Source organism: Carlito syrichta, unplaced genomic scaffold (genome assembly GCF_000164805.1).
Source record: "Carlito syrichta isolate Samal-C Ts95f unplaced genomic scaffold, Tarsius_syrichta-2.0.1 Scaffold316238, whole genome shotgun sequence".
NCBI classification, from domain to species: Eukaryota; Metazoa; Chordata; class Mammalia; order Primates; family Tarsiidae; genus Carlito; species Carlito syrichta.
This window is the reverse complement of record NW_007260334.1, coordinates 306,399-320,814: the sequence shown is the minus strand read 5'-3', so window position 1 is coordinate 320,814 and position 14,416 is coordinate 306,399.

The window sequence follows — 14,416 nt, the reverse complement described above, 5'->3', positions numbered from 1 at the left end:
CACTTCAATAGGTTTCTAAGGCAAAAGATAAAAGAAATTTCCCTGTGATGGGAAATCACACTTGGCTAGATGGTGTTATCCAATTGTTTGGTCAAATACTATTCCAGATGTTGCAATGAAAGTATTTTGGAGGTGGTACTAACATCTATAATCAGTTGACTTAAAGTTAAGATTACATCCCACTCTTTAATTAGGATAATTTATCTTTTAGTTTTCCCTTAAGAAATTTTATGTATGTTGGGGGAGAGGCAAGTTTCACTTCTAAAAATATTCAGAAGATCCCTGTACTAAGCACAGCATATTAGAAGATAAAACATGGATCCACCCAATTAAGCGAAGGCAAGTGGTAAGGACCATGTGATCATGATTCTGGTAAGTAGAACCAGTTCCTTTGCGAATCTGGTGTGATGATAAAAAGTCTATGATGGGTATTAGCATCATCATTGGAAATCTTCCAGCCTGCCTTGCACTTATTCTATTTTTCTCTGTCTATATCTATGTCTTATCTTCCTGGCTCTGTGCATGCACTAGTCTCCACACTTACCTCCAAAATTTACATAAGTCCTTTCTATTTGTAATTAATTATTTTTGATATTAGTTTCACTATGACTTTAACACGTATACCCCACTCCCTCCAGGCATTGTAAATATGAAATTCCTTGATGATTCTTTGTTACAGCCTTTCAGAAATAGCTGTACTAACCAGTCTAGAATCTTAATCATTTTAGAGTTTTAAAAATAAAAGAACGGAGAAGCGCATTTTAAATTATAAGCATTTTTCCTTTTATTAAGGGACTATATATAACTTTTGAGCACAAGTTATATTTCAATATTTCAACCACTTGGATTTGTTTTTAGTTGTATATTTTCCTTCAGATGATTCCCCTAAGATGATGCTTAACAAATTGATACTGCAATTGTCATAAATGCTTTAATAGTGAAACAAAAGACCATTTCTCTCACTTTTATTTGTTATTTGAAATGATGTGGTTATTTGAAAGTGCTATCAGAAAGATTAGCTGATATTTTCTTATGTATAATCATAAGTAACTGTCGTTGACTTTATTTTATAAAAAATTAATTATTATTTATATTTTTTAGGGTTATATCTAATTTACTAAAATATTTTCCTGGTCATTTTTAATTTTTTTCATTTTGAGGTTATCTTTTATAACCTTGCATTCTCTTGGCTTAGTATTTCATATGCATATTGCTCTCATATATTTTTATGCATATGTCTGATTCATAAAGTCTAAATCTATGGGTAATTTATTAACAAATGCATTTAATGGAAAAAAATTAATTTTAATGTGTTACTTTATCTTCACCTTGATTATTCTCTCTTCCTGTTTTTTGTGTGTGTTTAGATAAGTTTTATCTTTATTTTCCCCAATACTTGTTGATTGTTTTGCATAATTTTCTATATATTCTTCTCTTAAAAGTATAAAAACTATCTTGTTTTTTCCTGCATCGTTATTTTTTTTCTTTTGAATGTGTTAGGAAATTTCTCCAAGGTTGTTAAGTACCTTAAATCCATCTGTTGTTCTTCAGTTTACATTTTTCTTATTCCATCTCCTGGCATTTCTTTAACTTGTACTCTTTTCAGTTGGCAGGCATCGAAGAGACTGTATGTAAATTTGTTACACTATTATTTTATTTTTTACAAATTCCAGTGTAATATATTGACTTGTCAACAAATCCTATAATTACTTAAAAAGAAAAGGAACAACCATACCTTTAAATTCTAACTTTTCAATGGAATGTAGTGCATGCTGTTCCCAGTTGTAATGTCCCAGCAATGTTAATTTGGAAGTTTTCCAAAGGAAGAATTACTCCAACTCTCTCTAGACTCTGGCTGCCAGAATTTTGTCTACCCCACACCATACATCGATCACGTCCACAGATCATTATTGCCTTTTTCCCACTTGATTGTGTAAAGCATTCCACTCTCTCTGCTGTTAGAACTAATCTAGCCATGCTTTGTAACACCAGATGGTAGGCATTCACAGCCAGTCCCAGTTAATCTGTAAAAGTTCCTCATGAATGCTCTATTTTTATTAGCATTTGAAAAAAAGAATAGATCAATAATTTAACACCACAGAACTTCACACATAACATTCTTTAGTGTAAAACAAATTCTGCAGGTTAGGAGACTGCTCTGATTATCAGAAATTCATACTGATTGGCTATCCTAGAATTTAAAGATTTAAAATCTAATCTACAGGATTCCAGAGGGCACATTCCTGAATATCTACATAAAATATATATATATATTAAAGAAAATATTCAGCACTGGCAAAAAGCCTGCATGTCAAATGTGTCCTTACTGGCTTTCTGAACCACTGGTATTTGACTGTCCTATTCACAATAAAAGTTTAGTTTAGGTGCCACTTTTTTCCTATTTGCTTCTTTTGCTGTTTGCTCTCTTAACTGCATCCCAATGCTGATGATCCTGAATAGTATTTGTCAATGGTTCTGCTGTCATTGCTGTTGTTGAGTACAAATAACACTTTAAACACAATTACTCTTAGAAGACTGATACTACTGTAAATCCATAAACTATGTGGTAGTCCAGGAACAAGGTAACTTTCTGACTACTATGTACCCCAAAAGACATAGTAAGACACAAAATATATGCATAAAAGTATGTAACTGTGATGCAGAAAGAAATTCCTCTGAGTGATGTTAGAAAGACTTTTTGTTCCACACTCTAAGGAAGTGAGAACTAGAGGATGGAGAATATCCAAGCATCATTTCTTGGCAGGAAAGAGGTACAGGAATATATCAGGATACTAAAAGAAGACAGAGGTGGGAGATAAATCAGGAAAGCTGTTGTCCTAGAAATGAAGGGAAGAATGTTTTTCAAGAATAATGGGTCATGATTGTTAAATTTATTTAAAAAGTGATTTCAAAAAAGTATTTTTAATAAAACAGGGGACACAAAAACTTGACTATTGGTTCCAAAAGAAAATAGAGGGAAAGAAATTTGGCAAAAATTAATATAGTCAACATCTTATAAAATGTTACAGGATAGAAGAGCAGAGCAAAAGATAGCTTCCTTAAAATGAGAAGGTGAGAGCATGTTACTATTTTGATGAAGCTGATTCAATTAGATGAGAAAAATTAATACAGGAGAGAAACAGACAGATTGCTGAATTAACGTCTCTAAGTAGTGGACGTAGCTTAGATCTAGGTCACAACTGAAAGGGTTAGTCTTAGATGAGTGCAAGAAAGTTCTTCCACAGTAACAGAAGAAAAGACAGAATAAATGGTCGTAAATGCAAAACAAGTGGACACATTTGGTGAAAGATGGTTTTATATAAAGTATCTAGTTATTGATTCTAACTTTTCAAACCAAACAGGAAACAACACCATAGAATGTGATTGAGGATATTTAGGAGAAGTTAGCAGTATGAAGGAGAAAAAGTATGAAATAATCATGATACTTGTGGGAGGCAGAGTGAGCTAAAGAAATGCAGTGTCAATGCTGGCTATTGAGGCTGGTGCTGATGGCTCTGGATTATGTACTTTTCCTCAAGCATTGTAAGTCTGGTTGGAATTGGAAGATTAGTTAAATCAGAATGAAATATAATGAGCAGGGAGTTGGAAAGATGACTGGTGGTGTCAGCAGAGCAGGATCTTTTATCTTGAGAATATGGAGACTGTGCAGCTATTGACCATGGAAGGATTATGACTGTGACCAAAGGTGGTAAGATTCAGGAGGAGTGATCAAAAAACTGAGGTTCAGGTTTTCTATGGATCATCAGCACAGAGCTTGAATTCACACAAATAATTCTCTTCTGTTTATTTTATAGTTTCATAGTTTCAGACCTTACAGTTAAGTCTTTAATCTATTTTCATTTGATTTTTGTATATGGTGAGAAGCAGAGGTTTAGTTTTATTCTTCTGAATATGAAAATTCAGTTTTCTTAGAATAATTTTTTGAGAACACTGTTTTTTCCTCAATGTATGTTCTTGGTACCTTTGTCAAAATTGATTTGACTTAAATAAGTGAATTTACTTCTGGGTTCTCCATTTTGTTTCATTTGTCTATATGTTTGTTTTTATGCCAGTACCATTCTGTTTTGGTTATTATAGCTGTATAATTTAAATTTAGGTATTGTGACATCCTCATTTTTGTTCTTTTTCCTCAGAATTGCTTTGAATATGTGGATATTTTGTAGTTTCATGTACATTTTAGGATTTTTTTTTCATTTCTGTGGAGAATGTCAGTAATATTTTTATAGAGATTGCATTGAATCTGTACGTTGCTTTGAATAGTATGCACTTTGAATAGTATGCACTTTGAATAGTATGAATAGTATAACAACATTGATTCTTCCAATCCTTGAACATGGAATAGCTTTTAATTTTTTGTGTTCTTTTTATTTGATTTAATGTTTTATATTTTTATTGTAAAGATATTTTATTTATTTAGTTAAATTTATTCTAAGGTATTGTACTTTTTGGTAAATATTGTAAAAGGGATTGCTTTCTTGATTTTCTTTTTAGATTTCCATTGTTGGCACATATAAATGTTAATAAATTTTGCATATTTTGTATACTACAAATTTACTGAATTTATTAGTTGTATCTTTTTGTGAACTCTAAAGTTTTTTAAATATAAGACCATATTGTCTTCAGAAAAGAATAATATGACTTCCTCCTTTCAAATTTGAATTTTTTCCCCTTCCTTCCTTCCTTCCCTCCTTCCTTTCTTCCCTCCTTCCTTTCTTCCTTCCTTTCTTCCTCCTTTCTTCCTTCCTTCCTTCCTTCCTTCCTTCCTTCCTTCTTAATTTTGTCCAGTTGCTTTGGTTAGGACATCCAGTATTATGTTGAATAAAAGTAGTGATGGTAGGCATCCTTATCTTGTTCTAGATCTAAGAAGAAAGTTTTCAGTTTTTCCCCTTTTAGTATAGTCTTTGCTGTGGGTTGTCCTGTATGGTCTTGATTGTTTTGAGATATGATCTTTCTATATCCATGTTGCTGACAGTTTTGACTGACAGGTTGTTGAATCTTATCAAATGATTTTTCAGCATCCATTAAAATGATCCATAAGTTTTGTCTTAGAATTTATTAATGTGATTTATTATGTTTACTGATTTGTGTACATTGTGTCCATCATCCTTACTTCTCTAAGATGAATCCCACATTTTCATGATACATTTTTTAAAGTATTATCATTTTGCTAGCATTTTATTAATAATTTTTATATCTATGTTCATCAATGAAATTGACCTGTAGTTTTTTTGAGGTGGAGCTGATGTTTTTGTGTCATTTGGTAGCAGGGTAATACTGGCCTCATAGAATGATTTTGTATGTACCCTACTGTCCTTGATTTTTTGGAATATTTTGAATAGAATTGGTATTCTTTAAATGATTGGTGGGAGTCAGCAGTAAAGTCATAGGTCCTGGAGTTTTCTTTGATTGAAGACTTGTATTACTGCTTCTGTCTCTTTACTTGTGATTGATCTGTTTAGACTTTGTTTTTTCATGGCTCAATTTTGGTAAGTTGTATATTTCTAGAAATTAATTACGTTCTTCTAGGTTTTCCAATTTGTTGTCATATAGTTACTCATAATAGTCTCTAATAATCCTTTGAATGTTTTGATATCAGTTGTCATGTCTCCATTTTCATCTCTAATTTTATGTATTTTGATCTTCTCTTTTTTCTTAGTGTAGCTAAATATTTGTCAAATGTATTCATCTTTTCAAGAAAACAACTTGTTTTCTTTACTTTTGTATTTTATCTCAATTATATTGATTTATGCTGTGATCTTTATTTTTTATTTCTTCTAATTTTGGATTTGGCTTGTTCTTGTTTTTCTAGTTCCTAGAGGTGCATTGTTAGGTTATTTGAAGTATTTTTTGCTTTTTTGAAGTAGCCATTTATTTTCATAAACATTCCTCTTGGTGTGCTTTTGCTGTATCACTTGATTTTAGTATGTTGTGTGTCTCCATTTCTCTTTGTTTCATAAATTGTATTTTTATTTTTTTCTTAATTTTTTCATTGACCTATCGGTCATTCGGGAGCATGCTATTTAATTTCCATATATTTACAAGTTTTCAGAGTTCCTCTTATTATTGATTTCTAGTTTTATTCTATTATGGTCTGAAAAGATATTTGACCTAATTTCAAATGTTTTATATTTGTTGGAAATTGTTGTTGTTGCCTAACACATAGTTTTTTCCTGGAAAGTGTTCCATGTGCTGATGAGAAGAATATATATTTTGCAGTTGTTAGATGAAATGTTCTGTATTGTTTATTAGATTAATTTGGTCTATGGTTCAATGTTTCTTTGCTGATTTTATGTTTAGAAGAATTGTTCAATGCTAAAGGTAGGGTGTTGACATTTCCAACTATTATTATACTGGAGTCTATTTTTCTTTCTTCAATTCTAATAATATTTGCTTTACACATCTGGGTGCTCCTGTATTATGTCCATTATATAATTATTATATCTAATTACTATATTCATTTGCTAAAATTACCTCTTATGACTCCAGGATTTTTCACTGTTCCCTTATTTAATTCATTTTGTAAGGTCATGTTTCCTGGCTCTGTTAGATGTTTATGAATGTTTATCAGTGTCTGGGTATTGAAGGATTAGATATTTATTGCAGTCTTTAAAGTCTGGCTTTGTTTGTATCCATCCTTCTTGAGAGGCTCTCTAATAATCCAAAGGGGATTGAGCGTTAAATTACCAAAGCCTGTGGTCACCACAGCTGTTTCCGTTGTAGGAGGCATTCTAAGTCCATATATGCTGTGACTCTATGCGAAGTCCCTCACATGCCACTCCTTTTCCTAAGCAAAATAAATCTCATTTTTCACTGGGCTTACTAGACTTGAGAGAGAGGTGATATGAGCACCCTTGTGGCTGCTGCAGCTGGAATGTGCTAGTTCACACCCAAAGTTGATGGCCTCCCAGATGAGCACCGTACCAAGCCTCATTCATGACTTGCAGTCACTATTATGTGGTTGTTGCACATGTTTATTCAAGGCCTAAGGCCTCTTTTTTCATCCGGTGGTGAATTCTGCTAAGACTTGGTCTATTCCATCAAGGCGGCAGATTTTCTTCTTGCCTGGTGTTGATCTAGAAATGCCATTAGAGAGCAATGTCAAAAGATCAAGAGTTTTTAAGACCCTGCTTGAGACTTTATATTATTTAACTGAGCTGGTACTCACTTGCAAGACAAAGTTTCTTGCACTCTTCACTCTCCTTTCTCCAACCAGAAGTTTTTCTCCAACTTCTACTGCCTGGAGTTGGATGAGAAGTGATACAGGCACCACTGTAGCTGCCAAAGCTGGTGTCATGCTGGATTGCAACCCAAGTCCACAATCTCTGAGACCAGCATTGCAACGAGGACTGCAGTCACGATGCCTGGCTGCCATTCAAATTTATTTGGGACAACCCCTTGTCGTCCCTCTTGCAGTGGAAGCTTTTCTGTCTTCTGAATAAATGTTACTTTCTCAAAAAAGAAAAAAAATATATTTGGACCTCAGGACACTTAAGTCAGCTAAAGATCTCAGGTTCCTCTAGTTGGGGCAAAATATTCCCCTCTGGCCCAGTGCTCATCTATTAGCTTCCTCTATGGGCACCAACAGAGTTCTGCTGGTGCTATGTTCCACTGTGACAAGGCAGCATTAAGTTCCAATGCAATGTTCCACACTCACTTTGTTCCCTCTCTTCTAAGGACACAGAGACTTCTTTCCCTCTGCACTGCCTGGGAGTGGGGAAGGGCTGGTGTAGGCAACGCCAGACTATCCTTCCTACCCTATTCAATGTGTGTTTTCTTGTTATTCTGCTAAAAATAGGTTCTGTGATTGCTCAACTAATTATTTAGTTTTTAATGAAGGTGATTTCTGTAAATGTAGAGTTGTTCAATTTGATATTTCTGCAGAGGAGCTGATTGCTGTAAGTTCCATTTGATAATATTCCTCCAACTCTCAAATTATTTAATTTATTGCACTGTACTTCATTGTTTTACCCAAGATCTCAAGTATGAGTCCTTGCAAGAGTATAAGTTTTTGCTATAATTTCATCGTACTCACTAGCTCTTGTTGCTTTTGTTTCAAATTTTAAAATTAGAAAATTAAATTTTCTAATATTCACATTTCTATAACTTACAAGTATAACCTTGATAGCTTTTCAATAGTTGGGTGTGATAGTTCAAACTCTAACATTTGGTATAAATATATACGATAAGTGTCTGATTTTATTTTTAATTCAGTCAAAATTGTCTTCATCTCTTTAACTGCCTATGGAAATCAGATACTCTCCTTGATGTCACTTTTTTTAAAAAGTATTTTCTCATACTCATATCCTTATATAACATCTATTTTCTACTTTCAATTTTCTCTCCCATTCTGGTTTTTTTTTTTTTTTTTTTTTTTTCCAAATCTACTAATAAAATAAATGTCTATGTGACATACTTTTTACTGGACCTTGAACTCTGTAAGAGTAGCAACCATGTAATTTTGCTTTTGTTTTTAATTTTTGTGTCCTAACACAATGCTTAACATAATGTCATGCAAGTCACTTGTTTATGAAACTATTCTGTTAAACAGTTTAATATTCTTTTTTTAGTTGGAGTTTCACTCTGTCACCCAGACTGGAGTGCAGTGGCCGCTCCCAGCCACCACAGCCTCGACCTGCTGGGCTCTGGCGATCCTTCCGCCTCAGCCTTCCAAGTAGCCGGAATTACAGGCGCGCGCTACCACGCCCGGCTGATTTTTTGATTTATTGTAGAGATGAGGTCTCGCCAACTTGCCCAGGCGGGTCTCGAACCCTCGGGTCAGGCAATTCACTCACCTCAGCCTCCCAAGGCGCGGGATTACAGGCTGAGCCACCGAGCCCGGCTAATATTCTTTTAACAGCTATAAACATGGATAGTACTGAGCTTTTTGAATAAAAATATTAAAAATTTAAATCGGTATATAAAAGGAAAGATGGAGAAAGTGAGTTTCATCATAAATATCTTTCCAGAATTCAAGATTTGAAATATCAACTCTATTTACCTAAGAAACTATTTAAAAATGAGTGCATTATATGCCAAATAAAGTAATGATCTTTTAGGCCAGTCATTTCAATATAAGGTCTCAAATTATCTCTTTATTAACTTTTTTTATGTAAAAATTTACTTCATACAAAGTCACACTTTAAAAATGTTTCATTTAATAATAACTTTATAAAAGCTGTCAAGAAAAAAATTACACCATATCATTTTTGTCCCCATAAAATTAATGAAATAGCTAATTTTATGGAGACAAAAATTATATGGTGCTAATTAGCTAAAGCAACTAGTAAGAATGCTGAGTGAAGCACACAGATCCAAATGCTGGGAATCAAATTTCAGGACACATCTTTCAAAAGAGTGGCCAGGTGGGGAGCAATAAATGATAGATGGTTCTGTTGAGTGTAGTTATTGCCAAGCATCTGGCCATTTAGGTTACTTGGGCATTTAATTTAATTTCAATATACATAGTGAAAATATTTTTATTTTACAATATGTTTAAAATTATATATATGTTTTTAAATTGAAGACTATTTTCTTAAAATAAAAATAAGGTACATTTATTAATGTGTCATATTTATTACTTTGCTTTAATATAAGTATTATTATATATTAAATTCATAAAAGTACTTTCAATTATTATTTTTTACATAGAAGGAAAAATCTCACATGAAGGAGTTTTTTTAAAAAAAAATCATTAAGTCTAGTTTTATTGCCTTCAGATATATGTCTCAAAATCAGAAATGCAACATAAACCTAAAGCCTCAATAGTTTGTGTTTTACAAAATTCTATTACCATTTATACAACATTGACATTTGAAAGGCTTAGCAATTCCATGAGCGCTATTATTATTAAAAGTAACCCAAAAAACACTCACCTAACTTTTCTATTGGCCCAAAAAAGCTTTTCAAAAATTATGTCTAAAAAAAGCTTCTTATACATTACCATGCAAAAGACAATATTAAATGCACTAATAACTGAAAAAAACAATTCTGTAAGTTGGTTTAACCTGCATGACATAAAAACCATCACAGAAACATTTTATATGAAAAAGCATATAGGATATTTCATTGTATTTCAAATAATTTATGCATTTATCTCAATTAAGACACCATTGTTTCAAAAATCTTGAAAATTTGATTTAGAATTTTATTTCATACTAATGTAAAATGTTACTTAAGAATCTCTTCCAACACTTTTTAGAAATATCTAATTTGTACTAAAGTCCATGTTACCTAAAATAACTGTCTCAGTCTCTGGAGTTTTCTTTATGTAACTTTCATTGCATATTTCCTAATGAAATATGTTTTATATACATAAAGATTGTTAACTATTAAAACATTTCAGGAAAGTATTAAAGAATCTTTTACTTCAAGTTTCAAGGAAAGTATTTCAAAATCAGTTGCTTCAGAAATAAGTACATAATTTAAATGAATATTTAGAACTCAAAGATTTCTGCTTCATTTGGGATAATATACTTTTAAATAAATATTCGTCACAAACTAAAGGTCAAAATTATATTACTTTTTTTAAAAATGTGTATTTAAAATTGGTTATGTATTACAATATAATTTAAAAACATCAAATTGAAAACTGAAAAAAATTAAGATTTTTAAAATGTATATTGTTTGTCATTTTATTAGCGCACTCGAAATGACTATAAAATTGTAATAGTCTGAAATAACAAAATGAAAGAGTTAAGAAAAAATTCTTAAGCAAAAATGCACATTATCAAAAAAAAATTAATGGATGCAAGGCCAGGTGGTAAACATTCTGCCTTCTAAATTTAAAGTAAACGAACTATGTTTCTTCCATTTTCAATTTATTAGCTTCTGCTCCTGCTGTTAAATAAATCATTTTTGCACAGGTAACATCTATTCCTTATGAATCCATGTATTTAATATATAAAAGATATATTGAGTGTTTCTGTACAAGCAGTTATGTGGGATATAGGAGCACAAATATTTGACAAAGATGCGGTCTTAGTTTTAATATTTGGAGCGGATTAACAGAATTAACACTGAGATGAGATGAATTATCTAAATAGTATAAGTAATAAACAAAAAAGTTGTGATAATCAGAGAAAAAATGTGAATTGTGACAGTATGGAGGAAATTAGAGGAGTATTCACAGATGTGGCATTTGAGTTGACCTTTGAATGATGAGTTGGTTGAAAAGAAACAGCCGGAGAAAGGCACTGGAGCACAAAGAATGACATGAGTAACGAGCGAGAGGGGCATTGTGGGTAAGTAAGATGGTAAGGTGCTGGGAAATGAGACAGTATATGGACACCTCATTTTAGTGGGTTTTTAGAGATTTAAAATACTGGCCACCAGAATATATTTTAATAAGGAGTTTCCAAATATTTTTGAGCAAGAAAGATGTTAGGAGAGATGAGCAGACCTGTTTTAATAAGAACTGGTACTGGTTATGAATGGTTTGTAGGTGGAATATCAAAAACAGAAAATCAGTCACTGGTTTTGTTTTATTAATTTAAAGAAAGCATAGTTTGAATATCTTTGATATATGAATAATTCTACTTTAGAAGAAAATCTACACATGCACAAACACACAATTTAGGAAAGAAAGAGTTCTTTAGTATCTATATATTTCATGTGATTAATTTAGTGATTCAGTAAAAAAGATAATATAGTACTCTTTTTTTTTACTAGTTTTGTGAACTATTACTTAGGTTGTAAAAGTTGGTCATTCTCAATGACATCTGTTTTAGTGCTTTAAAAAAAAATCTCTTAATCAGTTCTCTAGTGAAATAAAGATGCAAATTAGGAAGAAAAGTATTTAATTCAGTAGCAGCTGTATTTCATCACATTATTCACAGATGGGATGCAAACAGCAACAAAACAACTAATCAGTAGTTTGGTGAGAAAGTCATATACATCTTAAAATTCTCTAAATATTTTCTCAGACTGGTTTCAGAACTTCTTTTTAAACTTTATCATCCTGATTGTCAAAGACCCAAATTTAGCAATCAAATTTATTTTTAGTTGAAAATTTATCAGTTTAAATGAATGTTATATAATTTTAATGTCATTTATTTAAAAGAAAACAATGTCTATTGATTACTTAAGGGCATAAAACAATAGATTTATTTAACTATTATCAAATCACTTTACTAATTCCACATTGGGATAATGATAATTGTAGATTGTGCATCCTACTTTCTTTGTGAAAGCAGATCTCACCAAACCACATAACTTGGTTACAGACTTGTCAACCATCGCTATTCTTCTGCCATATAAATTTTTCGCTGAAATACTATCTTATGATATAATAAAAGGAGGAACTTAGTTATGAAACATACTTGACAAATACTGACAAAAGTAGAGTTGTGTACTAGAGTTTTTCTTTTACCCTCTTTTTTACTGTTCTTTAGCCTTGTTCTTATTATCTATCTATCATCTGTCTATCTATTTATTATTTATTTATTTTAGACTTGTGGAATACAAGTGAGGGTTTGCTACGTAAGTAAGTTGCATATATGCGAAGCTTGGGTTTTAAGTTGACCCTCACTCCACCTGGTAGTGGGTCAGCTACCCATTGTTTTGTCGCATGCCCCCTTCCCTCTTTCTTTCTGTCTTCCCAGTCCCTAGCAACTGCTGATCCCATCCTTATGCTAATGGGACTAGTGTTCAGGGCCCACTTTTGAGTGAGAACCTGCAGAAGGCCTTTGTTTCTGTGATAGTTTACTTAGTATAATGGTCTCAAATGCATTCAAGTTATTGCAAAGAACATGACATGCTCTTTATGGCTATGCAAATGCTCCATCATGTATATGTGTCACATTTTCTTTACCTACTCCACTTTCAATGTACAACAGAGTTGGCTGCATGTTTTTTTCAAATTGTGAGCAGTGCAGCAATGCACATATGTGTGTAGGTGTCTTTTTTGTAGAGTAATTCATGTTCCTCTGGTTATATTCCCAGGAGAGGGATTGTTGGATCATATGGAAGTTCAACTTTTAGTTCTTTTGGAAATTGCCACATTGCTTTCCATAGAGGATGAAGTAGCTTACATTCCCATCAACAGTGTAAAAGCATTTTCTTTTCTTCCCAGCAGTGCCAGTCCTTGTTGTTTTTGCTTTATTAATGAGACCCATCCTTACTAAAGTTTGGTGGTATCTCATTGTAGTTTTATTTCTCTAATAATTACTGAGGCTGAGCATTTTTTCATGTGTCTACTGGCAGTTTGTCAGTCATTCTTTGACGTGACTGTTCATGTCCTTTGCCCACTTTCATCGGGGTTGTTTTTTCTTTCACTTTGAATTCCTTGTAGACCCTAGATGCCACGCTTTTGTCAGATGCATAACTGGCAAATATTTTTTTCCCATTCGTTGGGTTGTCTTTTTGCTTTCTTGATTCTGTGTCGCCAACCTCCAGACTGTGAACCAGAAACAGTCTATGACCTGTTAGGAACTGGACTGCGCAACAGAAGGTGAGCAGAAGGCAAGCTTTACCTCCTGTCAGATCAGCAGCATCCCCACTCATTATTTCATTTACCACTTCCCTCTGTGCATCTTTTTTTAAATGGTGAATTGTATAATTGTTTTCTTACATATTACAATATAATAATAACATAGAATGCACTATAAATGTTATACACTTGAATCATTCTGAAACCTGGAAAAATTGTCTTCCACGAAACCAGTTCCTGATGCCAAGAAAGTTAGGAACCACTGGTTTTGATAGTTTATTTTGCTGTGCAAAAACTTTATCGTTTGGTGAGTTATCACCTATCTATCTTAGCTTTTGTAGAGTTTGTTTTGGGGACTTGGTCATGAATTCATTGCTTACTCTGATGTACAGAAGTGTGTTTCCTAAGTTTACTTCTAGGATTCTTTTTAATTTGAGGGTTTGCATTTAGACCCTTCATCCATTTTGAGTTGATTTTTGTATATGGTAATAGGTAAGTATTCAATTTTATTCTTCTGTATGTGACTAGCCAGTTAATACCGCACTACTTGCCAAATATAGTCTCCTTTCCCCAATGGTTGTAATTTATGTCTTTGTCAAAGATGAGTTGGTTCAGGGACCGTGTTTTTACTTCCACAGTTTCTGTCCTATTCTATTGGTCAATGTGCCTATTTCTGTACCAATGCCATGCCCTCTTGGTTGCTATAGCCTTGAAATCAAGTTTAAAGTCTTGAAGTGTGATACCTCCCACTTTGTTCCTTTTGCTGAGGATGGTTTTGGCTACTCGTGCTCCTTTTTATTTCCATATAAATTTGTATATTATCACATCAAAGTTTATGAAAAATTATGTTAGCAATTTGCATTGAATCTGTAGACTGCCTTGGGTAGGGTGGACCTCTTGAAAATATTGATCCTTTCAATTCATGAGCATAGGATGTTTTTCCATTTGTTTGTATCATCCTTTATTTAT